This window comes from Misgurnus anguillicaudatus, chromosome 11 (genome assembly GCF_027580225.2).
Source record: "Misgurnus anguillicaudatus chromosome 11, ASM2758022v2, whole genome shotgun sequence".
In the NCBI taxonomy this organism is placed as follows: Eukaryota; Metazoa; Chordata; class Actinopteri; order Cypriniformes; family Cobitidae; genus Misgurnus; species Misgurnus anguillicaudatus.
In genome coordinates, this window is record NC_073347.2 from 20,988,691 (window position 1) to 21,014,719 (window position 26,029).

The window sequence follows — 26,029 nt, forward strand, 5'->3', positions numbered from 1 at the left end:
ATTAGGCTGGGGACACGAGGTCTCATTATTACGAGGTCTGCTCGCAATGTCCTCTGCTCTTCCCATCTACAACAAAAACGTCTCACTGTCCTCTGGTTCCCAGTAGAAATCTGCAAGCCCATCTCACTGCTTAGCAACCAGCCCTGGGGCCTGTTTTACACAGCTTAATTCAGATGTGAGTTAGCTGCAGTTGATTGGCTGTGTGGCACACTCTTCTTTCTTTTTCTCAGAGGTGAAGACTGGAGAGAGAGAGAGAGAGAGAGAGAGAGAGAGAGAGAGAGAGAGAGAGACAGAGAGAGAGAGAGAGAGCTACCGTGTGTGACAGTAATGAAGGATGGCTAGGACAAGAGGGGGGCAGCAGTGGGACTGCGCTCAGAGGAGATAATGGTCAGTATCCTCACTAAGAGCTCAGAACACCTCTTAAAAAGTTTTGCTTTTCAATACACATTAGCTGACATTTTAACTGTATTCTGTTTTCTGTACAGGATTTTTTAAAATAACAATGAGATTGCAAGAAAAAACACATTCCTGTAAATGCCTTAAAAGCCCCATTGCATGAAAATGTTAGCATTGCCACTTTGTAGGTGTGAGCACAAATGTGTCGTTTTGGGTGTGTCTTTTAAAATGCAAATGAGCTGATGAAGTGCAAACACTGATCACAATGATGGTGGTTTGATGCAATTCAAACTCAATTGTGCTGTCAATTATTTTTTTCTCTCTTTCTTTTTATCTGCACTAAATGGCAGTGATGTGGTTGGATAGTGCACATTAAGGGGGCGGTATTATTACAATAAGATCTCCTTATGACATCATAAGGAAAGCCAAATTTCAATTACCTATTTTTGCTCACACCTACAAAGTGGCAATGCTAACATTTTCATGCCATGGCCCCTTTAATCACCTGTTTTAAATTTAAATATAAATCTGTTATTTAGACATGTAAATATATAACCTTAATAAATAAATGCATAAATAATACATACAAATTTAAATATATAAAATATTTATTTATGAATAATAAATACATAAGTTATTGTACATTTACCTGTCACACACAAGACCATGTACAGTCCACTAGTGGCAATTGTTTTATTATGCAATTTTCACTACATCTTTTATAACGTAATTATTCTTAAATATAAACTTTTGTAATTTAATAATATAGTATAATGGAAATAATTCATTTATTTCCAGCAGGATTTGAAAATGTTTCACAGAATCTCAAACTTCATTTGAAGGAAGGAAACCTTAACTTTTAAGCATATATCACATACCACAGACTTTTTTATTTCACTACCAAGTCCTGAAACTTAAATATTTCATTGTCATTTAATTTCAGTGTGTTTCCAAAATTAATTGTGACCCTGCTTAAAGGAGACATTTTACAAGACTTTTTAAAGATGTAAAATAAATCTTTGGTGTATGCAGAGTACGCATGTGAAGTTTTAGCTTAAAAAAACCCTAATGATAATTTTTTATAACGTGTTAAAATTGCCACTTTGTAGGTGTGTGCAAAAATGTGCTGTTTTTGGGTTTGTCCTTTTGAATGTTGTGGTTGGATAGTGCAGATTAAGGGGTGGTATTATCCCCTTATGACATCACAGGGGGAGCCAAATTTCAATGACCTATTTTTTACATGCTTGACGAGAATGGTTTACCAAATCAAAGTTACTGTGTTGTTATTTTTCACAATTTCTAGGTCGATAAAAGCACTGGCATCCCAGTTATAGCACTAAAACATGGAAAAGACAGATTTTCATAATATGTCCCCTTTAAGCCATTTTTTTGTTTTCCACATAATGTAAAACACTTTGTGAAAATATTAACCTTGTTATATTTAATATCGACTAAGTAAGGCCATGTCAAAGATTACGTGAAATAAAAATTAAATGCTCCAGACTTTTGCCTGGATATTACAGACAGTACCACAGTCTCTAATTTAATTTTTCCTAATTTGTTTCCCCTTAAAACTTTGCAATTTACTCTTGTATGTGTGAGAAAACATAAAGTTATTTCATAATAAAGTAATGCTGTGTCATCTGTGTCAAAACAGCACATTTTGCAATATTCACAACACTCTCTACTGATAAATCCAGCAAAGACCAGCATAAGCTGGTTTTAGCTGGTTTAAGTTGGCAGTAGCTGGTCTAAGATGGTTCTCCCAGCCTGGCAAAGCTGGTCAAGCTGGTGGGTCAGCTGGTCTTCCAGTCTGACCAGCTAAGTCCAGCTAGACCAGCTTAAAAAGTTACCAAAACACAGCTAGACCAGCTTCCTACACCAGCAATACCAGCTAAAACCAGCTCACCAGTTTATGTTAGTCTTAGCTGGATTTTTCAGTAGGGCTATGAGATATAATGTTAAATCCCAGCCAAGCCATCCCACTGAAGGAAAGAGACATTTTGTGTGTGTTAGAGAGAGAGAGAGAGAGAGAGAGAGAGAGAGAGAGAGAGAGAGAGAGACTGGGACGGAAGTGAGCTCAACAGGGACTTACACCAGTGAGTTTAACATCTTGGCTGATAGTAGGTCAATTACCTGTGTGTAATTGCAATAATTCCAATAACGTAGCAGTCATGCTTGACAGTTTCCAGATCAGGTCCAGTAATTGCAGGGTGATGTGTATGACTGGAATCAAAGGAGAGGCTCTGGATCCCAACTCTACCATCCGCAGCCAAACCCACAATGCCTAATGCAATAAATCCTGAGCTTATTAGCACTGCTCTAAATGGCAAATTGGTGTGAATACCAAATTATTCAGGTTATGATTGAGGGGAAAAAGTTGAGGAGGAGAGATTTTACCGAAAAAAAAACTAATAAAAAAGGCAGGTACGGACTTTGTTTGGAACTGACTTCATTTACATCGCTTCATGCCATAACATCTGCGTAATTCAACGCAAAACAATCCAGAGGTAAACACGCGCCTCTTTGATCATTCGTAAAACCCCGCAAGATTCATTACACACCTATATGTCTGATTATAGTGTGCTACATTCTGCTCTGATCACTCGCTATGCAACAGCACAGTTCGCCCACAGGCGCAAACCAGCTAGCGTTTCGAGAAAACGGATCCCTGTTGATACTCACATGACCAGGCACTCAAGCAACTCAATGCAACAAGAGGCTAATAGGACCACCGCCCGTTTACCAAGGTAATTAAACGGCCGTGCGAGAGGACTGGAGAGATGGAAAGCTACGGGGACTGAGGAAATATCGCCCGAGTGTGGGGCCACTTTACTAATAGGCCTGGCGTGATGATGGATCTCATGAAGTGGCCCCTTTGCATTAGCAGGAAGACATTAATAAACACGAATGGGTTAATAGCGCAGAAAAAGCCAGCAGTCAGACCGTGGGGGTGTGGAATATTCCTTTCCCTAAGTCAGCTGTAAGTAATTACGCCATGGTGAGCTTCTGACGATTACCATAACAGAGCAATTGGACGTGACGAATGGATAATGGTATGAATATGGAAGTGTGTTTAGAGTGGGGCTGTGAGAGCTGGGTAATGCTACACATTCCTCTCCTCTCGCAGGACCTCTGATGATTTCAGCACTAGGGGCTTCGCGGAGCACTTGTAGGGCGACCTTCTGAGATGTTTCAGATTTACGGATTGTGACAAGGCCTTTCTTCACCATAGCTTAGATTTGTGGCAGCTGTCTATTCGATGAACTTATAAACTAACAATCTGCAGATTTGCAGACAAAGAAGAGTAAGATAAGAACCCCACAAAGTGTTTTCTCAGCTTGGACTTCTAGACTGCAGTTTATTGTGGAGCAATATGAAGAGTTCCAGCTTGTGTTTAATATTCAAATCTGTGGTGCAAGCGATGGTGAAATTATCCCCCCCCATGTATGGGTCCCAGAATAGGCTTTAATTAGATGTACAAGTTAACTAGTTCTTCTTTTAGCAGTTTCTTAATCTCACATTATTAATGTTGATTTAATGTTCAAACACACAAATTAAAGCGCAATACAAATTAACCTCCAGAGGTAAATTTCATATTTAAGAAATGATTGCACTTTCCAACAAAGTATACTTCTGAATCCATAAACACCAAAGTGGAATAAGTAGCCTAGCATGCAAGTGCATGGAAAGGCCTTTCTTTGTCAAAAACTGCACACACACTTACTGTGTAGACATTCAGATTTTCAGTCATAACACAGGACAGGATCAGACTTTGTTCTTTAAGAGTAAAAACCCTAAAAGGGAGGGTGGGGGTGAGTGACAGGATGAGTGGGGTGGAGGACTCCAGAGGTCTCCATCCTTTCAGTTAAAGCATGTGATGGTTCCCACAGCTGGGCCGAAATTCTGCTTTGGATCAGGTCATAGAGTCTTCAGAGAGGTCAAAGAGCAGAGATCAGCCTGTCTGAAAAAACGTCCTAAGGGACTCTCAGCACATTTCAGCATTGAACAATAAAGGCACTCTCACAGGTGAATAAGTGTGTGGACTTAGAAAGAAAAAGAGAGAGAAAGGGAAAGAGAGAGAGAGGGTAAGGGACAGAAAAAGAAACAACTGAATGCCTTTTTTGGTATTTCACACACAAAAAAGTTGCAGCAATCCTATAGGGCCTCCTATAGAGTATTTACACCTGATTTCACATAACTCATCTGGGTAATATACTTATGCCGCAATAGTTAGTCTGTCTGGAACCGAGCGGGTTTTAAACCACAATACTGTATGACACTTGCAAACGGCCCCTACGCTAAAAGGATTCTGTTTTTCTCTCCCTGTCTCATCCTCGACCCCGAGGACAATGAGACAAACAAACCCAGTTCCTGATGCTGTGAAGGTCATCACACCACTGATCTACTGGCTGTCCTTCACCGTGATGCCCAGCCGATGCCTGACCAACGACCACTGGCTGAACCAGTTTAATCTGCTTACCCGTTTCATATCCCTATCGTGTTTATATATATAAACATATATGTATCTCTCTCAAGGGGTTTTCTCCTTCTAGGAGTTTTCCCACAGGGTTTTTCTCCTAGGGGGTTCTTATATTATCTATCTATTTTTCTGATTTTTTTTTCGCTACATCTATTCATGTAAAGCTGCTTTGAAACAAATAACAATTGTGAAAAGCGCTATATAAATAAAATTGAATTTAAAATTCAGGAGGTTAACATTACTAAAATAATGAAATGGAAACATTCACCAATTGTTCAGTCACAAAACATACTTTGCATAACTCTCAATAATAAATCTCAGGCCAAAAGCCATTGCTCATATCCAGTGCTATGTTCTGGCAAAAGTTCACGCACTGCATCAAGAGAAGCCATACTAGCAGCCACGCAGTCATGGCCAGCATCCAGCGCAGGGACTCAGATATATTTATGTGCATTGCATTAAGACCAAGGCCTGCTTTTGGACTGAGCTGTGAACTGACGTCTCAATCTGTCGTGTGACACACAGCCGGCTGTCTGATTTCTCCTCTTGCGTCTGTCTGGCCCTGTGCGTCCGCTACACTGGCAGAGAGATGGACTTCAGCAGACTGCCAGCCTCAACCTCTCACCCCACCAGCCTCCCAAACCACCCAGCCATCCTAGACTGCACCACTCCAGCGCCCACTGCTCAACTGCAACGCTTAAAAGATTCAGAGCAGACAAGGCCGTTTTTCTCCTCTGTCTGTCTGGACGAGCATGTGCGTCTGCCAATCCGAGCCATCAGCTTGGAAGGCTCGGGCCGGGTCAGGGTCCAACAGGCTGTCTCCATTTTTCCAGAATGGTTTTTTTAAATAAAATAAATAAATATTTGCGACACAGGGATTTCTGAGCATAGCAGTGGTGAGTTTAAGAAAAGGAATCTGGCTGGCCAAGGGCTCCTATTAGATGAGCAACAAGTCTGATGTGTAGTTATTAAATATTTGTATCTACAGTATGTCAGTATGTTACATGGATGACAGGAAGCATGCTGTGAATTGTGACCCTGCGTCTAACGTTGAGATTAAATTTCAATTCCAATTTTTAACTTCAATCCTGGACTTGGCCTTACGTAAATATGAAATAAATCAAGGTTATTTCACAGAATGTTCTTTACAGTACCGTATTTCCCGGACTATAAGTCACACTTTTTTCATAGTTTGGCTGGTCCTGCGACTTATATGTCAAAATAATTTCATATGAACCAAGAGAAACCATTACCGTCTACAGCCGTGGGAGTCCGCTCTATGCTGCTCCTGTATTTATGTAATTCAATGGATTCAGTGATGTGGAATGACTACAGGACCTTTTTGAACTTGATTTGGCTTGTCGTGTTAATTTAGCCTATTCAGCCTCTCAGGTATGTTTTGTATTGTGTTTCGTGAAAAAAACTGTTTATGTTACTTTAGCATGTACGGACACCTATTCAGCCTGCTGTTCTGTGTGCTATTGTTTAGTTGAATAACTTGCCTTTCCAGAATAAATATGTGTTCTTCGCCTTGGATTTTGTGAAATCATTTTCTAAATAAACACAACGTATAGTCCAGTGCAACTTATATGTTTTTTTCTCTTCAAAACGCATTTTTGACTGATGCGACTTATACTACGGAGCGACTTATAGTCCGGAAAATACGGTATGTATGATGATTTTATGTAGAAAATTTCTCACACCTCAAAAATGAATACCGTACTGTAATTCTGTAAAAGAATTACTGTAATACACCTCCTAACAAAACATCACTGTAATAGTTACAACATCAACCACCACATAGTGAGAATAACTGACTATTTCACTAAGTGCTACTGAAGGAATATTACAGTAGATGTCAACTACAGTACTGTATGCCACAAGGATTTTCAGCACTAAACGGATAATTTCTGTTTTCCTTTCTTATAGTATTCCTCTTCTGAAATGGTGGCTTATATATGTTGTCAGCTAAGCAAAGCAGTGTGTAGTTTGTGGCCGTTTTGTGGGATGTATTTTAATGGATGGTTAACCATCACATCCCTATCGTAATCTGCATTGCTTCTGGTACCCGCCAGCAGTCCCATAAACACACAGACTTCCAGACGCATGCATTGACTCACAAATACAATAACTTTAGTCGTCAGTCTACTGCCCGACCACTAACAAGCCATGCCAAGTTTAATTGGTATGCTTTATTTTCCCTTTGGCTTTTAGAGTTTAGGGAGAATTCTGTATTGTCCAGGGATACTTTTAGTTTTAAGTATTAAAGAATACTACAAACGATGCTATAGCCTTTCCCAGGACAAACTGGGCCATTCAACCAGCTGATGTCACAAATGTTTTAAAGATGCATTAAGTCAGTTTCTTTCTCAAGTGACAGTTTAACCAGCAGAGGGCTGGAGTGTTGGAGGGACCTTTGGATACAAAAGGACCAAGGTCCTACCGCCTTGGGCCTGTCAGCCTCCTACCAGCAGGCCTGTAGTTTATCACCCAAAAAGCCTGGCCATAGATGGCCAGTGGGGACGGGCACCATCCTAGAGGACAAGCAGGCAGATGGTGCCTACACCAAGGGGAGAGACACCAGACACACACTCTCATGCAACCTGGCTTTTAGCCCAGCAATCGGAAGCACTAAAGCTAATGCTAAGGGTAACTCCAAATCTAAAGAGGACAGAGCAAAGCTCCAGCCAGCCAGTTCCCTTCATCCACTCAATTACCCTCCCCACACACACATACACACATACTAGGCCAAACACCCAAACGGCAACAGGCATCATTACACTCCAGTAGACATTCTCTCACCCAGCGTATCAGGGCAGGCCGAGCGGCGGAGGAACAGACTGCCGAGACTGTTAAAAGTGAAAAAGATGGGGAGTTTGTAATGAGACACATGTGGGAGTCGCCGCAGTCCCGTATCCATGTGTGCGTCTGATGAACTGGGCTGCTGCTTGTGTTACCTGGGGCTTGTGTGCAGATGGGCTTATGTCCTGGACTCATCCTCACTTTATGCGCCTACAGCTAGGAAAGAAAGGAGAGATCTCACATGAACACACACCAGCTGCAACCAAAATACTCTCTCACTCCCCAAACAAACTACACACGCTGTCTAACTCCCATATGAGGACCAACCAACTATCCATATTACCAGATATCACAGAAAGAGATGCATTTCATTACCCTTAGGTAAGAACGTCCCTCGTGATGTGAGCTATCGGAGATTTCGTAAACCGGTGCACTTTGGTGCTCTGTTATGTTTCTATCCTGTGATTGGAATACAAAACACATTCTCAATTTGGTGTACGGCACTTTCTCCAATCCCTCTCATCTCTACCTCGTACCCGAGGAGCATAAAAGGATCATCCAATGGCAGATTACCTCTCGGAGGAAGACTTTATTGCTCCATATGTTGCTCCATAATAACACATGCTATCTCTCTTCTTAGGACCCAGGAAAAGGTGCAGGAAGTGAAGCTTAAACTGTTTTTGGCAAGAGGTGGTCAATAAACAAGAGAAAAGAAGAGAAGAAAAGAAAGCAGGCCTTTGGATTTCAGTCCAGCTATCAGTACCCGCAACCACTCGCCTACGACAACATGACAGGTGTACGTTTCACCAACTTAAACGGCAGGATTAGCCACTAGTGGTTCTCTTCATATGCATTCCTTATGGGAATTAATTCCATTTGAAATGCAAGGCCAAAGGCAAGATTAGAGAGGCAAAGCCCCATGGGGAGCTGTATGCTGCAGCTAAAAGCTGGGATTTGAATAATTGTACAGGCTTAGACCCAGAATCTGCACACAACAGAACGAATGGATTATTACTGGGAACTTTGTACATTTGTGACTGCCTTGCTCTCTGAAATACCTGCATGCGTGCGTGCGCGCGCGTGTGTGTGTGTGTGCAAGGTGATGTATGATCTTAGAGAATTAAGGAAAAACAGGAGCTTATTGAGAACGAGGGGCAAAGAAAGATATAGAAAACTCTGAGAAAGATACTTAAGATGTACTTAAGTGTATTGCAATACAAACTTCTGACTGCTTCAGAAAGCATATTTTTTAACTCGATGAAGACATCACAACTGCACACGTCATTCAATGGAGAAAAAAGAACATCTACTGAAGGTACAAAAAAAGAGAATGAGTCTTGGGTTACTGGACAAGCAAGAGAGAGAGAGAAAATTATTTCGTATGAAAGGGTGGGAGACAGACAGGTGAGGGGCAGCTCACACAGACAGACGAATTATCACACCGTTACCGGGCAACGTCTTGGGAACAGCGCCCCGCCGTCGCCATGTTTATTTTATGCAGCCAATCGGTGTAATCTGATCATTACCCTCCTGGCCCACGACTGAGCGGGGATCCAAAACGGCCCTTATCCTGCCACTTTGCGCACTCACGCTTTAATCAAAGCCCTTTCAGTCCCGACTTCCTCTGTTACCGCCAAACCCGATACAAGCACAAGAAACAATGCCCACACATCCAGATGAAGTGCTTATGGAAAGCATTGGCTGTGCACTAACTTTAATTTGTTGTCGTAATATTACAATGCCAGTTGAAAATTGCAAACAGAGTCACTTTGTATACAGCAATAAGACGAACTGTAAATCTTGGCTGGGGGTTGTAATAATTGGCAATATGCCTTACATATCTAAGCCTGTGTGTTTTAGTGGTTTCGAGTGAGCGTAAGAATGACATTGGGATGAAAGAGTTAGAGAGAGAAAGAGACGGAGCTCAGGAGGCAATTTCAGAAGTGTCAATGACCAAATCCCACACAGACAAGTATACAGAGACTCTAAGCAAGCATATGCAAAGCAAGAGGTCAGAGTCATCACTTTCTAAATGGTGTGACCAACACTTCAGTCATGCCCAGTGAAAACAGATGATGAGAACTGGGACATGAGAGGCCTTTATTTTGGAGGAGGAGAAGAAAAAAAACAGTAAACATTAATACCGTGGATTCAGAACGGCACGCGTGGAGGCAGCTGGAGACTAAGCTAAACACGCACACACGAACACAGCAAATAACAAAAAAATCAATAGCTTTACAGGACAATAGACATTTAAGGCCGTCCCATTGGCTGTTTATGTGTATGGCTACAAACTGCATCTCTGTTGTTTTGACAATTCATCTTTAAGTGACAACCCGCGAGGTGACAAGAGCCCTTCAGACGAGGCACAGGACAAGCGCGGGAACCATTCATCTGACGAATGGGTTTCACCTATGTGTCAATCACACACTAACACTCGTGCTGAGCACGGTAGCTGCTGCTTCCTCCACATGCTTATACGCAGATAAGATGGGCTCCGGGATTCTAGACATTTCCGGTTCTTCCCGTAGCTCCCGTTCTGTAGTTAAGAAATTATGCTGATTAAATCTTTATGAAGCTGTGCCACTGGAGTTGGCTGTATTTGTGAATTGAGTCTTTTCTGAATGTGTAAATAATTGCATCTTTTGAATAAAGTACGAGGGTCGTCCGTGTACGCGCGCCATCCCCATGATGTAATTTTTGTCATCAGGAGGGTCCATGGTCGTCCAGCGTGCAGCCCAAAAAAACAGACAGTACGCATGCAACTTTTGCACACACACACCATTGTCTTTTCTTCTTTAATTTTCACTTTTTCCAAGAACAGAAAGCTGTGGAGCATTTTCATCACCATAATGTTTTATTCCTTTTCTATGTTTTCTCGTTTGCTCTAAACTTTGCTTGCAATTGTGGATCGGCTACTTTTCTTCATCTATCCCACATTTTTTAATGTACTGTAAAGGTCTTAAATCAGTGCTGCCCTGATGGCCTGGTAGAGTAATAATTTGAATAAGAAATAATTTGTATTGCATACGTGTCGAACACGCCATCCGTGTTTAGCCGAGGGTAAGTATACTTTGAAAGCTGCGCAGGATGGACGCGGAAAAAGTATACCCGGCCCTTAAGTTGAGTTGATTTATCCAACATTAGGGTATAATACCCTGGGCCAAGTTTGTTGGAAGAAAGTTTTTGACTGGGTTGAAGGTGTATTACCTTTAGCCTGCACTCACAATTTTGGTATTATGGAGTAAAGACATACTGTATTAGACATTTCCTCATGCAAAACTGGACAATGCTTTATAACAGAAATGTGGACTCAAGCTTAACCTAACCAGATACATTACATATATTTAGATTTATGCATTTGGAAGAGGCTTTTACTCAAAGCAACAAAGTGCATTCAAGGTATACATTTTATTAGTACTGTAATAGGGCATACACACAGAAGCAAATTTAACTATTTGCATACAAGATTAGATTACATACAAAATCAATGCAAAGACGTGAATAGATGCGAACTCACGAAAGACACAAATTGGGTTGCGCAATTGCCGCGAATACACGCTATTTGCTTAAAACGCGTCTTCCGCGCAACTTAAGCGGGAATTTCGCATGACACGAAGTTAAATCCCACAAGTAGTCTGGAGCAAGGAACACGAAGTTTTGCCTTGGGTGTGTACGCAGCATAAGTTTCTTGCCCGGGAATGGAACCCACAAAGTTTGGCTTCTCAGACAATGAGTGCGTTTACATGCACAGTCTTATGCCGATTATGCTTAATAAACTGATAACATGTAAACGTGTTTAATCAGGGAAAGCCAATAAACGGCGTAAGCAAAAACCGATCGCCACAGGTAGTTTTTTGCTTATTACCCCGATTTCGCGTGGCATGTAAACACCTTAATCGACTTTCTCACGGTTTTGTCCATGTGCGCATGTCTCCACGTGTAAAAAAGATAAAAACGTCAGACGCGAAAGTAGGCGCAAAGTAACGCATAAAAGTCTCTGCTCTACTAAAGCAGTTGGCAGAGAAAGTGCGAAAATAAAAACTGATGTTATATTTACAGGTTCTGGACACACGAAAAGAGATAAAACAATATAACTTAACGAAATTAAATGTGCACATACTATATTAATGTCATGTTTTAATGATAAAGCAGTAGGTACTTCATCTTCTGTAATTCGGTATTGGACTGTATGTATGAACCTGCTTAAAAACAGCTTCTAAGTGCTAAAAACACCTATAGTGTACAGACAAATTCATGTATACTTTTTTCATTCCTGTTAATTCAGCAATTTAATTAAATATAACTTTTTAAACACCAAAACCCTTTAAGCGAGTAACATGAGACTTGACTGCACATCTGTCCATTATAACATAAGATTTTAAGCTTAAGGCTCTAATGTACAGTGCAATTACTAGATCTGTGTCAGCATTCACAGCAGAACAATGCACATGTGTAAATCCTTTTATGAATTACTGCATATCTAAAGGCCTACAGTGACCTTTGACCTCCAACAAGCCGCAGTTTATAACTCAATTCTACCAATATCTCATATTCATGCCACCATGAGCCAAGAAAAAAAGAAAAACTGCTCTTAGTTTCTATGCTTAAATTCAGCATGGTGCTCTGTTGAAGTGCTGTTAGATTAATGTCACCTCCCTCGATCAGCTGGTGATACATCCATTTCTTTTTTGCTTTCCAGCAATCACCGGTTACATTTAAATATATCAAGTCATTGGAAAGTGACAAGTCACAACGGTGTGGTAATGACATAGGCTAGAGCCGCTCGGCAGGCCAGCTGGGCAGCATTTGGGAATAAGAAAAGTAATACAGCAGGATAAAAACTCTTCTCTCTATTTAAAAGAGGGAGGGTGAAGGCTTTCCCCCCTGGTGCTAGCGCCAGCTGAAGATTGTGATGGCAGGACCCCAATCTCCTTCCTGTGCCAGGCCTGCTGGAGCAGACGGTCCCGGCTGAAATACCTGGCCCTCCCGCGCCGCCCGCTTCGGTACGCTGCTAATCAAATAAATAAATCAAATGAAGAGACGTGCGAATTGCTTTTTTCGAATGGGTCCCATTCTTTCGGTGGGACACTTGAAGTGTCTCAGCTGGGGGCCTGGCAGGGAGTCTGGGCATATTTTGCACAGGTACGGATCAGACCTGGAGTGCATGCGAGACATTGCCCAGCACAGGCAAGCCCGGACAGACTTCACACACCATGCGTAAACAGAGATTGCACAATGGTGCATTTACAGTTAAAGTATAAAGGGCAGAAGAAAAGCTTTAAAGTTGCCATAAAACGGAAGTAGCGATTGCCTCATTTTCCTTGTGGTGACGTATATCCGAGTGAAACCATTAATGTAACCTGAAATGAAATAAGGCAGGGCTGGATTTGAATTTGTCCATTGAGATCTGATTGGATCGTATGAAGTTGGGTCGTGTTGCTAATTGCTAAACGCAGCGATCTTTCCCGGACCCCGCCCACCTGCTATACCATATGACCGGAAGTAAAGAAAGATCGTTTTGGGGAGGGGAGGAGATTTGCATTTTTGATTAAAGATTATGAGGCCACATGAACTTTAAAAAAAAAAATAATGAAGCTCACAGATAAGTCATTTGTAAAAAATAATACCACAATACTCCAAAACAAATTAGTTTTTATTTTATTTTCTTGGCGACCATGTAGTGAGCTGTCTTACTAAGGTTGCATACTAACTGTGGTGAAACCTCAGAGATTACAGACTCAGAATGCTACACATAGGCAAAAACGAATATCTAAATACTAATGGGTGTTTCACACGGTACGTGGTAAGTGTCTAGTTCATTTGAAATAAAAGACGTATGGAAAGCGGCAAAATGGGGGCGGTTACAGAGGTGAAGCAGGGTTGGTTCGCACGCCTTGCTCGTGCACCCAAAATCCTGCCTCTTCCACATACACGGCTCTTCACGACAAGCACCGTTGAAGATAAATATATTTGCACTGAATGCTGCACAAAACGCTACATGAGAAATGCTGTAGCTGTGAAACACCAAATAGACATTTCATTATTAATCTTATACTTTTTTTTACATTTTAAATAGCCTATTCTGCAAAAGATGTGTAAGACAAATGTAGCTTTGGTGTTCATGTCAGACACTGCAGGGACAAGATTGTCCAGATTTTAGTTTCCTTTAGTATATTTCCTGTTTTAATATAGTTATAAAATAATATGGGAGTTTTAGAGGCTAATGTGCAATTCAAGGGCATTTCCTATAGTATACATTCGACTGGTGTGAGAATGAATTGCTAAATAATCAAAACACTTCAGAAATGGCAAAGGATCACTAGATTTAAAGGAGAGGAGAAAATGTTCATTAGTACAAGGCCAAACAAATGAATACATAAAATGGCATAAAACCTGGACATATGGTATTACCACTCATCAAAAACACGTCAATGTCAACCAATACATCCACTGGCAGTAGCAACAGCAGCTCAATTACATATCAGATTTATTTGTATTTATTCTTAAGCTCAAAATAAACCAGAAATTATGTTAAACAACTGAAAAGCAAACAACAAAAGGGTTTCTCAACACTGTAAACACCATCCCTGTAAACACTGATATTGTTTTATGTATATTAATGTGTTTAGGTCTGAAGTAGTACAAAAATAGTAAGTTTACTGTAGGTTCATGTTTTGACCTTCTGCCTCATTCATAATGCATCATCAGTATAAACCTTTATAAAGGTTTAATACTAAAACTATCTCTCTTGTCTCCAGTCACAGCATTATTACAGAGTAATCTTTAATCAGTGTGATTGGGATGGGATAAGATGTCAACGCTCCTCATACAAGCCTTGCTGTGATCTTTCTAAAACACCCACCTATAACACATCTAGCAGTGTTGCTGCAGGGCCTCTATCTCTACCTGCTTCATTCTAACACACTTCTTATGCACCTTCACTTTTACCACAGAAATTCAAAGCACATCTAGATGTAGTCTGCCCTAGTAAGTCATTAGTCATTGAAAATACAATATGGGCCACATGGCAATGGTGAATGTAGGGCAAATGGGTTATTGCACTCTGTTAGGGCACTTTGAGAAAATTACCATATTTTTAATTGCTCTTGTCGCCAAGTGTCTTCCAAACATTATGAGACACATTTGCAATGCTTTTTTCCCCAGAATTCCCATTTCAAGGCATCTGCCGTTCAGAGGGAACAGGGCTCAGGTAAGCTGCATGCCTTTAAAATACAATATACAGGGCAGTTGCATTTATGGATTTATTAATTGCATATAAATTAGAGTGTATTGTGTGCAGCGTTTCAGAGATTACATTTCTGGATCCCATTTCAAAACAGTACATAAAAGTTCCATCTCCAGTTACTTGGAAAATCAACACTTGTCATGAGAAATTAAAAAAATATATATTTAGATAATAATATTTATATAATAATAAAACTCAAGCATCCATTTGGGTGTACTACCTGCAAACTGTATAAAAGTATATTTGAATAGTTTGGTTCCAAAACGTGATAAACGGCATTAAAATCAATACTGTATCAGGTCAGTATTAAAAAGTAAAATTTTACACAAAATCCCATATCCGCCATGTTATTCTGTCATCTTTTCCCCTTTTTTCCCAAAACGTGATAAACACCAGTCCTCCTCCTCTACAGAATGCAATAAATCCGCTCAACAAATCACAGAGCACCAATCTACACACTGTAACCAACAATGGTGGCACGTTGACTACACACAGAATTCTAGTTTTCCTCATCTACTTTGTACTTCGTGATCAACAAACAAACAAAAATAAAAAATAAAATACTTTTGTTGGCATTGATAAACCTGTGGAGGTTTTCTGTGACGGGAAGAAATGTAACCCATCAAAATCGAATAATTTACGCAAGAGGCACTCGGGAGACGGAAAAATGCCAACTGTTGCTTGTTCTCCCAACAGCATCAAGCTTCTGTCATGCTAACACATTGACCCCAGGTGATCTTATGAAAAACTTTCCATTATTTTACTTGAAGTCAACGAAAATCAAGCAGGACCAAAACATTTTACAGCTGATCACTGTCAAAAAATTCAGGGGGACGACATCCCAAGGATGAGAGCAGCAATGACAGTGTTATTAATATGACAAAGTAAGTGTTTTGATTAATGCCATTAATGTTTTTTTTTAAATCAGTGAATACCACTAGTCAACTAAATGAATATAACATGGCAAAGATGAATGCACATTTATACATTGATTCAATAGATTTATAGCATTTTGAAAAAAAAAAATCAAAAATGTATTGCATTTTGTGGAAAAATAATCAGTTTTATAGTAAATCTTTGGAAAATGAACAGAAAATAGTATAAAATAGTATGTTGGCATAGAAAACACATTTTTACCGAAATTTGTCAAAATAGATTTATTGTGTTTTGGAACCAAACTTTTTATTTAATACATTTTAGTGTATGTACATAAAAATTCACACAATTACTTCAATTTGGTTGCTAAAACTGGTTTCTTTAATTATTCAAATTAATTTTAATTATTTGCATATCAGTTTTGCAAGATGCAGCAGACATAAGATGCAATAGTAAGAACTCTACAGTAGCTAAAATACCCAAGTGTTGTGAAAATATAACATCAGCAATCATAGACATTTACATTAATGATGAGATTTCTCAAAGGATTAAACACTGGGTCTTTTTGTTATAGATATAAGGAAAAGACTCAGGATTAAAATTACACATCTGTGAAACATGAATTATTCTTAGAGAGTGTAAATTATAATTACAGTATTTCCGACACTTAAAGGTGGAAATAAAACAAAATAAAGTGCAGCAACAGATTGCAAAACACAAAATTTGTCTATGTCTATTATTCCTATTATTTCCTTTCCTTTATCGACCATGTCATCATTTTAAAAAACTATGATCAATTGTAAGAATGGAAGATGTACCTCTGTAGCCAAGTCTGCTTGGTCTCAACAACTAATCCTTGTCCTTGTTTGGGTAGATTTGGGATTGAATCTACTTTAAGCTACATCACACAAAGTTTCTTCCCAGATATACGAGCTCCCAAACTTTCTTGATGACTGTCTGAAATCTAGAGCTTCATACTGAATACAGATGCTCTCACCTTTAGATGTCACATAGATCATATCCAGACACGGAGAAGGAGATGTCTGTCCTCATGTACCGCATTATAATACACAGTGATTATTCACATGTGACTGCTGTGGAACATTTGCCCTCATAATTTCTGCAATTTCTTTATTTGATCAATAAAGCCTTCACAATAACGACCTCCACTGCATTGCCGTCGACAATAAACTACTTATGTGAAAGCAATAGTATGCACGAAATAAAAATAACTCAGAGTGGCAATGATAAAAAGCAAGATAATGCATGATATTAATGAGTTGTTGAGCTTGTCTATACTTTATTGGAATGCCCTGGTCAACTGTCAAGATCACTTTAGGCTAGGCAATAATAATTGTTATTAATAGGCAATATGCATATATTTTAAGTCATAAACTGTAAATAAATCTTATACTAAAATCACTACGGTGTAAATTATTGTACAGCACTGAACTCGAACACTGAGTTCGTATGACAAACAAAGGAACAAAGCGAAAAATAAAATCACATTTTGACCTGTGCATTCCTTCACACTTTTGTGTAGTCCATTTGCACTTTCAAAGCCAAAACACTGTCCACCGTCCAGATTTCCACTTACTTCGTGGGACTGTATTTGTTTATTTTGGATTAAATATATCTGGCCTTATTGCACAACTCTGATGAGCAGCGAAATTCTGTTTTTCTCATAAGTCATTTCTGAAGTGCATGATCTCTTTTGTGGATGAGGCATGTTACGATGGCCTCCAGTAATACGAATAAAAGCAGTTTCCATATAATCACGGAAAATCTCAAAATAAGATCTTAAGCAGCAAAGCAGTTTTCTCAGTTGTCGACTACTGTGTCTGTTTTCCCCACTACGCTAAATGTTTATTCTACTTTTGGAGCTCCCAGCTGGCATCAGGCAGAAATTATAGTTGTCTGGTGATGTGTCTGTACATGTCACTTCTGCTTTTACCGCATAACTCTGTCCAACGTCTCGGTTAATGTTGATTGAAATATGGGCACTGCCTGACTGCAAAACCACTTTGTGTCAACGTGTCAATAGCCGCACAAGGAGAAATAAGTCAAAAAACTACCACATTGTCAAATCACACGGTACACAGAGCCGAGCCGTCGTGGATACGTTGGCTAGCGTAGAATTGGTGAGGTCTGACAAGGATTTCACGCGGCACATCTTATGTTTCAGAATTAATCCCGCTGCAAAATTATGGGTTCTTTTCATCCTAAACTCCCATTGCCATGGTTACAATGTTTAAGCCTGGGAGATGAGCAGAATGAGGTGTAAAAGAGGAAAAAAGAAAGACAGTGCCAAGCTTTGATTCTCTTACTGTTTCAACCGGGATCAAACGGTGGAATCTAATCGTAACAAAGGACATTTCGCATTTTAAAATTCCATTTCGCCGGGGCTCATTGTGTTATGAATGGAAAGAGAAGGAGGTGTGCAGAGATATAACTAAATGATTGGATCTGATGCTTAATTAAAGTGCAATTTAACAAATTCTGTAAAAGAGTTTCTGCTAGACAAAAAAGATTTAGGCACAGAAAGAAAAATATCTTAATATATGCTGAAGTGTGCTGGATTCTGGAAAACAAAAACGTACAAGTCTTTATTGCATCAATCTGGTTTTTTTTTTTTGTAGATATCCATATAAAGACTAATGGATCTCCACACCTGGCAAAGGCAAGCAAATTTAGATGTTTATAGTTTTTCTATTTTATAAAGAAAATATATATTTTTATTTTTGTAAATGTTTTTGTCCAGGCACATATTTTGAATTCTTGGTTACAGAAAATCTATGACAAATGCCCCTGTCCTTTTATTATATTGTTGATCTTTGAATTTTTTATAACCATACAATGACTTAAAGGAAAACACCACAGTTTTTCAATATTTTACTATGTTCTTACGTCAACTTAGATGAATTAATACATTCCTATCTTTTTTTCAATGTGCGCACCTAATCATAGTACAGCGCTTTGTGAATCTGTTAGCATTTAGCCTAGCCCCATTCATTTCTTAGGATCCAAACAGGGATAAATTTAGAAGCCACCTAGAACACTTCCATGTTTTCCCTATTTAGAGACTGTTACATGAGTAGTTACACGAGTAAGTATGGTGGCACAAAGTGAAACGTTGTGATTTTTTAAAGGGGGGGTTTAATGGTATTTCAAGCATTCTGACTTATTAACACAGTTATAGAGTTGTTTCCTCATGCTAAACGTAGGCAAAGTGTCAAAACAGCAGTTGGGCGTGTTTCAGAGTATTTCTGTGCCGAATGAACTTCGCCAGGGTTCGTACAAGTTTCGGCTAGTTTTTTTTCGATTACAGTTCTAACTGACGTTTCAGGGGTTTTCGATACGTATCACTTCTTTATATGGGCTTCCGCCGGAAAACTTCCCCCGGAAAACCCCGCCCAGCCGTCAGTCAGCGGGAGACGCTAGAGCTTGCTAACAGCTTATCACGCCACTCAGCTTTGTTTAATTTCAAAAGTCAACAATGGCACAACAAGAAGTGTGTTTTTGGATGTAAGGAGAAGACATTCAGCCTTATGGAAACAATGGATATAGTTTATTATCCGGATTAGCAGCGGAGTTTTGCGTGTGTGTTTGATGCTGTGGATTTTCAGAACCGGGTCATGACGAGTTACACGTGGTAAGTAAGACTTCTGTCTTATGTTGGAAATAGGCGCGTGTATATTATATAAATGACACGAACATGTAGTGAATCATAAGTTAAAACAGTGTTGCATGACTCGTACTCGCTCCTCCTGCGGTAGTAACTCCTCCTTCTTCATTTTTTCGTACGTTATTGGAAAGATTCGGTAAAGCTAATCTTTCTTTTATAAATCTGATTAAACTAAAGACTCTTCAGAGATATAAAGGATGTCATACTACTCTATAGGTACTCCAGATTAACATCAGAAATGCAGAAACAGCGTGTGTTACGTGAGCTTTAAAGTAGATAAAAATGAGAACTATATTGTATGGCGGAAGAACACTTAGTTTGCAGCCCTTTGACCTCAGTGCGCAGTAACATCATCACTCCTGACTACTCACCCTCTCACTCATCGTCAATATTACTGCGCCCGAGGTCGAAGTGCTGCAAACTAAGTGCTCCTCCGCCATAAAACATAGTTCCCACTTCTATCCGCTTAAAAAATCACGTTTTATTTTAAATAGAAAAAACATGGAAGTGTTTGGTGGCTTCTAAATTCATCCCTGTTTGGATCCTAAGGAATGAATGGGGCTAGGCAAAATGCGAACACATTCACAACGCACTGTATAAAGATTAAGTGCACGCAATGAAAAATATAGGTATGTATTAACTCGTCTAAGTTGAGGTAAGAACATAGTAAAATATTGAAAAACGGTGATGTTTCCCTTTAAGTTACATCCCTTGTGACAAATAGCCCCGGTATCTTCTATAGGGGGTATGCATTGACGTCACTTTTTCATGTGACCACGCCGAAGCACGGCCTGTTGAGTAGCAAACATTCAACAAAATGGCTGGTTTTCATAGCGGTTGCTAATGTAGGCCTACTTAAGTATTAAATGTAAAACAAAAACTTTATTTATGAAATGTAATGGAGTAAAAATTATGATAATATGCTTTGGAATGTATGTTTTCCAAAGAAAAACACTGATAAAATACAATTCTTGAAAAAATACTTTAAAGTAGAAAGTAAAATACTTAAGTAGTGTTCACCTCAGCTTGATAGTCAACCTAACGTTACCTGTGGTCTGTGGACGTTGGCATGAACAATCTATTTACTTCTCCTTTCTGTGTTTTTGGCAGTCTGTTGGCAGTTTTCCCCGAGTTTTCGCTGATTTCACACTGTACACCCATTCTGCTGCTTTGTCTTTTGCCACTCAGTGGGCGTAACCGCAGTCACTTTCGCCGAAGGTGACGTCACGTGCATACCGTCTATACTTTAGAAGCAAATGATATTCACATTCATGTACCAAGTAGTGTTCCTGTATCTCAATTGGTTACGCATGACGTTAGCAGCACAAAAGATCATGGGTTTGTTCCCCAGGGGACATATAACCTGACAAAATGTATGGCTTGCATTGAGCTGTAAGTCGATTTTGATAAAAGCATCTGCGAAATGAAAAGCATCTGCCAAATACATGAATGTATAATGCAATGTAAAATATTATTGTTTAATATCTACATAGTACGCATTCAACAAACAATACCATGTAACATCATGAAACCTTTTGTGATAACATATACACATGCAATAATACTAAACAGAGACTACATGGGTGCTGTACTTAGCACCCTGTTTAAAGCTTGTTGTCTGTGAGAGATGGACTGTTCTATAATAATGGCTGAACAGACACCTCGTTTGATGCCAAACATGTTGGGAGCCATCCAGATCTCACCCGGACGCTTGTGCCCGCTGCCCTGTGTGTTTCAACCACCCCAGCTTTATCACACAGACAATGACGAGGACAATTTAAGCTGAAATATAGGCAAACACTTGTGAGCGGGGTTATTTATTACAGCCTGTATATACATACAGGTCTATACCATACATTGCATTCCAAGCAACACATACCAACTATAGGTATTCAGTACTGTTGCTATTTACTACTCAGCTACAGTAAATAGTCATCAACACAGTCACAAACAATCACACTCTGTGGTATCACTGCAAAAGTTGTTATATAAGAGAGCAGAATCAATGCAGTCAATAGTGTTTCATCAGAACAATCCTTTAACTGAACTGTAGTAGGTCTACGTTGTTAATTTTTCACAACAAAGCTATTGATTTTCCTCTATGGACTAATATTGTGCAGAAATCAACAACTTACACTTAAAAAAAGAAAAGAATGGTGGACTATTTTCAACACAAAATCGGGTCAAAAAGAGACGAACCTTACCCACTGGGTTGTAATTTAACCTATGCTTTGTTTATGTGTTGTTTATACTGATTGTTTGGTCAAATATAAACACTTTCTGGTTTAATTCATCCCAGCGGCTGGGCTTGTCCCTTTTTGACCCAAAGCTGGGCCGAAAATAGTCCAGCATTTTTAGAGTGTAGACCACATTAACTCTTATTCTCTTTTGAGGGATTCATTTATTAGTCCATGTATACACGTTTGTTTTGTTCATAAGTGTTTGTTAAATTCATGTAAGACACAGAATACAGAAAGCAAATCAGAGTAAATGAAGAATGTGACATTTTGCAAACCGAAGCTGGTAAATGCCTCATTAAGATGAATGTTTCATCACGCTGAATCACACAACTCTTTTTCTTTCCCGTTCTATCTTTTCCTTTTAGTTCTGGACTCCACTAACCACTGAAAGGCTAAGTCCTCAAAAGGTTTAGTTCAAACAGACTGAGCTGTGGAGGTCTTAACTGCGGACGACTTCCCTCCGAGGAGATGGATTCTAAAAAGGATGATTTCTGTAAAAAAAAAAACTCTTCTGAAAAGAAGTCGTCTTAAGGCTGGTGAGTTCCAGGTGTTGGAGCCAAAAAGATGCATCAGATGATTGTGAAACCTTGACAGGAGACAGATAGACTCGGTAACGGGCAGATTTCTGAGCGGTCAGGTCAGGAGAGGTCAACGCTACGAACGGCGGTGAGGTTCTTCTACGAAGATGATCCACATGACCGCACGTCCCAAGAGGCCAGTGACAGCAGAGGCTACTGTTGAATTTATGGGTCTCCTCAATCACCCCGCCAAGACTATGTAAGAGATTTAACCAGTTGACTTTGGCCAACTTCACTGGCTTTTCTTCTGGGTATGGCAGACAGCAGAAGATGCTCGCTTTCTCTTGGAGAAGACCGTGTCCTGAGAAATGAGCAAATAAATCAAAACCTCTCATATTTCTGTAGAAACTCTGCAAAAGTCCACAAACAGGATGATTGCATGCCTAATGGAAAATCTGACCATTAAGTATGAAATGAGATGAATAACAATTTCACACAACAACTCTGCATGTAGCTGAATCAGGACGCGTGGTGCAATCGTTTCCCCACTGAGACCATCAGACAGCTGAACGTCTCTCAGCATCTGTGACGCTTCATCTGAATGATGAAGAGGAAACTTTGCTGACTCAACGTTTCAAAGATCAGGATGTGCTTGACTGAAAGCACTGAACTTTACATATAGTTCGGCAGTATAGTTTCACTCGAGTTTGTGGTTAGGGTTGCTCTAAGAAAACATTTGAGCATTTTGAAACACGTGTGATGGTGATTTTATACAGCAAGTGCCATCCTTGTTCTGCCCACGTAATTGGTTCCAACAAATTATCTGGAAAAGAAGGCTTTGATTAATGAGGACCTAACTAAAATGGATGATAATTAAATCATAAAAATGACATGCAATAAATTTGAATACTAAATTTGACTTCTTCAATAGACAACGTCCAGATGGTATTTTTGCAAACATACATGTGCTGCAGAGTTTGTGCAATTAGAAGTGCTAATTACCTGCTGACCTCTGTGTTTTGAGCATGGCGTTACAAATTAATGCCACTAAAATGTCAGCCTTTGACTTTCAAAAATTAAGTTTTCCTAAGATTACTACAATTAATCAAAACTAAAGGGAAGTTAAGGGAGATGTCTTCACCTTTTTTTCACTCAGTCTTACGCCGTTTTTCTGTTTTTTACATCATGTCCCTTTGGACATGTTCAATAACATGCAAAAGTTAGTACTTGAAGACGTCTTACACACTTAAATGCTTAAGCCGTACCATCACATATTTGTGAGGTTAATGCTGCCACCCACAATGTACATACTTTCACATTTGTGATTGGAGAACAAGCGGTCACCACCTGTTTTACTAACACATACATGTACTCGAATGCTGTTCTTGAGCACATGATGTGTTTATTCATGTTGCAGAGATCCAAACAGTCACATAAGTACTATGATAAAAGTTTTGCCACTAATGGGAACATATGAATGAATAATTGGTCATCGCCAACACTGTTAGTCAGTAGAGCTGCACGATTAATCGAATCTCGATTCGACCTCCCAAACGATCTTAATCCAGCATTTCAACAATTTATTTAATTATATTTTTAAGGAGGAAAGACGCCGTCTCGTCAGTTCTCTCGATACAACAAGTAATCACAGCGGCCGCGATGACGTCCTGACGTCACATTTATTATTGCGCATGCCAGACGTGCTTGTGTTCACTCCACTGGTACAGCAGATGCTTTGGCCAAGAGATTAGACAGAAAGAAGCTAAAGAGAATGAGTAAGGCAGAGCAATGCGCAGGTACGTCCGACAAGAACCTTAACATTGTTTTAGTACCAAAAACAGGGACTTATTCCGGATTTTATCCCTTTCGAGAGGGTTTTTAGCACAGGGAGAAACATTGGCTGCGTCCAAATAACCACACTGGCTGTCTTTGCACTTGACCACTTGAATACTTATAAGACGTTTTCCTACATTTGGACCAAGTTTTCTAGTGGGCGTGAAGATTAAGCGTGCATGTAGATTTATTCACACGATGGACGTTCACGCCGCCAGCGTGAGCGTTAAAAAACGATGACGCTCGAATGCATTCTCTGGAATGCTCTCAAGTGGAGGTTTCCACCTTCCGATTGGTTCCCACTGAACGTTTCCGCCTTGTGATTGGTCGCCGCAGAAACGCATCATAGCTCATTACCATAAAGTAATGTCAATCCATGTGGCAGCAATTTGCACCAAATGTATTGGTTTTTTTTAGGCTACTTAAAATGTATATTTTTTTTTCTTTAAATAAAATGAATACATAATCACTCTAAAATTAACATTAACTGAATTTAAAGATTATCTACACTTATCTGAAACTGCATCTGTAAAAACTAATGTTAAACTAATGTTCAGGGGTTGTACATCTTTAAAATTAACAAAGTTCTTGAGAATCGTGAGAAAATCGTGATCTTTATTTTAAGCAAAAGAACCGTGATTCTCATTTTATACAAAATCGTGCAGCTAGTCAGCTGCGCATAGATAGAGCATCATTTATAATCTAAGGTAAATAAAAGATTGCACCCTAAATAGTGCACTTGCTCACCAAAAATTAGCACAGGTTGTTGACACTATACTGTATTAACGGGTTTCTAAAACGCAGCATTCAGCTGCCTTCTTCATGGTGATGTTCCCACTTCCATTTCACGCAATACAAATTCCTTGGAAAATCAAAACTCAAGGCTGACACCGGTAAAAATTATTTGCATCACTTTGTCTTTGCACTGTCAATTTTTTTTTCAAATAATGGTCCCTAACTGTCACTAGGGCAGTACACTTTACAAAAGCATACTTTGCACCTAAAGGGGGTCCCACACCGGACGAGAAGCGATGTGTCGCGTCTAGGACAACTCTGAGGTATCGTACACCGGACATGCACATTAAATAGGGCGAGTTTAGTGCAAAATATACGTTAGCAGCCAATGTTAATCGTTAACGATTTGGGACAAATATGATGGTTTTTAATGTTAAACTGTGAGTAGCTCTCTGTTACATGACAGGGATTTAACCAGCGTCCAGAGTCACAGCGGACAGCCGCTGTTAGGTGCCGCCGGTGTGTGTACATTCATAGGAAATAATGTGTTCTGTTTTTAGATTCATGGTGCGGCACGGCGCTTCTTCTCTGTCCGGTGTGCAACTCCCTTAAGAGTTTACATTAGTAAATCAAAGGTACATATTTGTTCCAAATAGTGCATAAAAGTACCTCAAAGGTACATGTTGGTACCAAATGTATACAAATGTATCTGTACCTAAATGGAAAATATTGGGACCTTCTTAAAGCAACACTATGTAGTTTTTTTTACCTTTAAATAATGTCTCTAAAATTATTTCAGTGATAGAACAACTTTTAACTGGACAAATTGTACTGTTGCTGCAACCTGAGCAGCCTCCTAGCTGCTACAAGCACACTCCTAAAGTGGCAGTGGAGGGTAGAGCACACAGCCCCGCCCCTCCCCCTGTCTGCAGAAGAGTGTCTGATACCAGGCACTGTTGCGCTTTTCAACCACATGGGGGAGCTGTAAGTCATTTTTACATGGAAACTACATAGTGTTGCTTTAAAGGGTACTGAAGATGGAAGACTGAAGATACCTCTCCCCCCGTGTATCAGTCACAGACCCCTCCCTACCCAACCACCTCCCCCTTTCATGCAGAATAGCATGCATATGCAAATAAACCACAAATCCTCCCTATTCTGGCAGTCAAATGTACCTCTTTAAAATAGCCAGCATAACTAAAAGTAAAGGTT

At 39.6% G+C, this 26,029-nt stretch overlaps 1 long non-coding RNA gene across 4 annotated transcripts in view; it reads right to left on the reverse strand.

Moving 5' to 3' along the window:
• LOC129416802 (uncharacterized) overlaps window positions 1–26,029 on the reverse strand; it is a 342,254-nt gene that overhangs the window by 146,248 nt on the left and 169,977 nt on the right. For 2 of the 4 annotated variants that reach the window (XR_008635548.2, XR_008635551.2), the window contains exon 8: window positions 21,293–22,610. The exons of the other annotated variants lie outside the window; for them this stretch is intronic. This is a non-coding gene — a long non-coding RNA (uncharacterized lncRNA). Of the gene's footprint in view, window positions 1–21,292; window positions 22,611–26,029 lie in introns of those variants that run through there. 4 annotated transcript variants of the gene reach the window in all.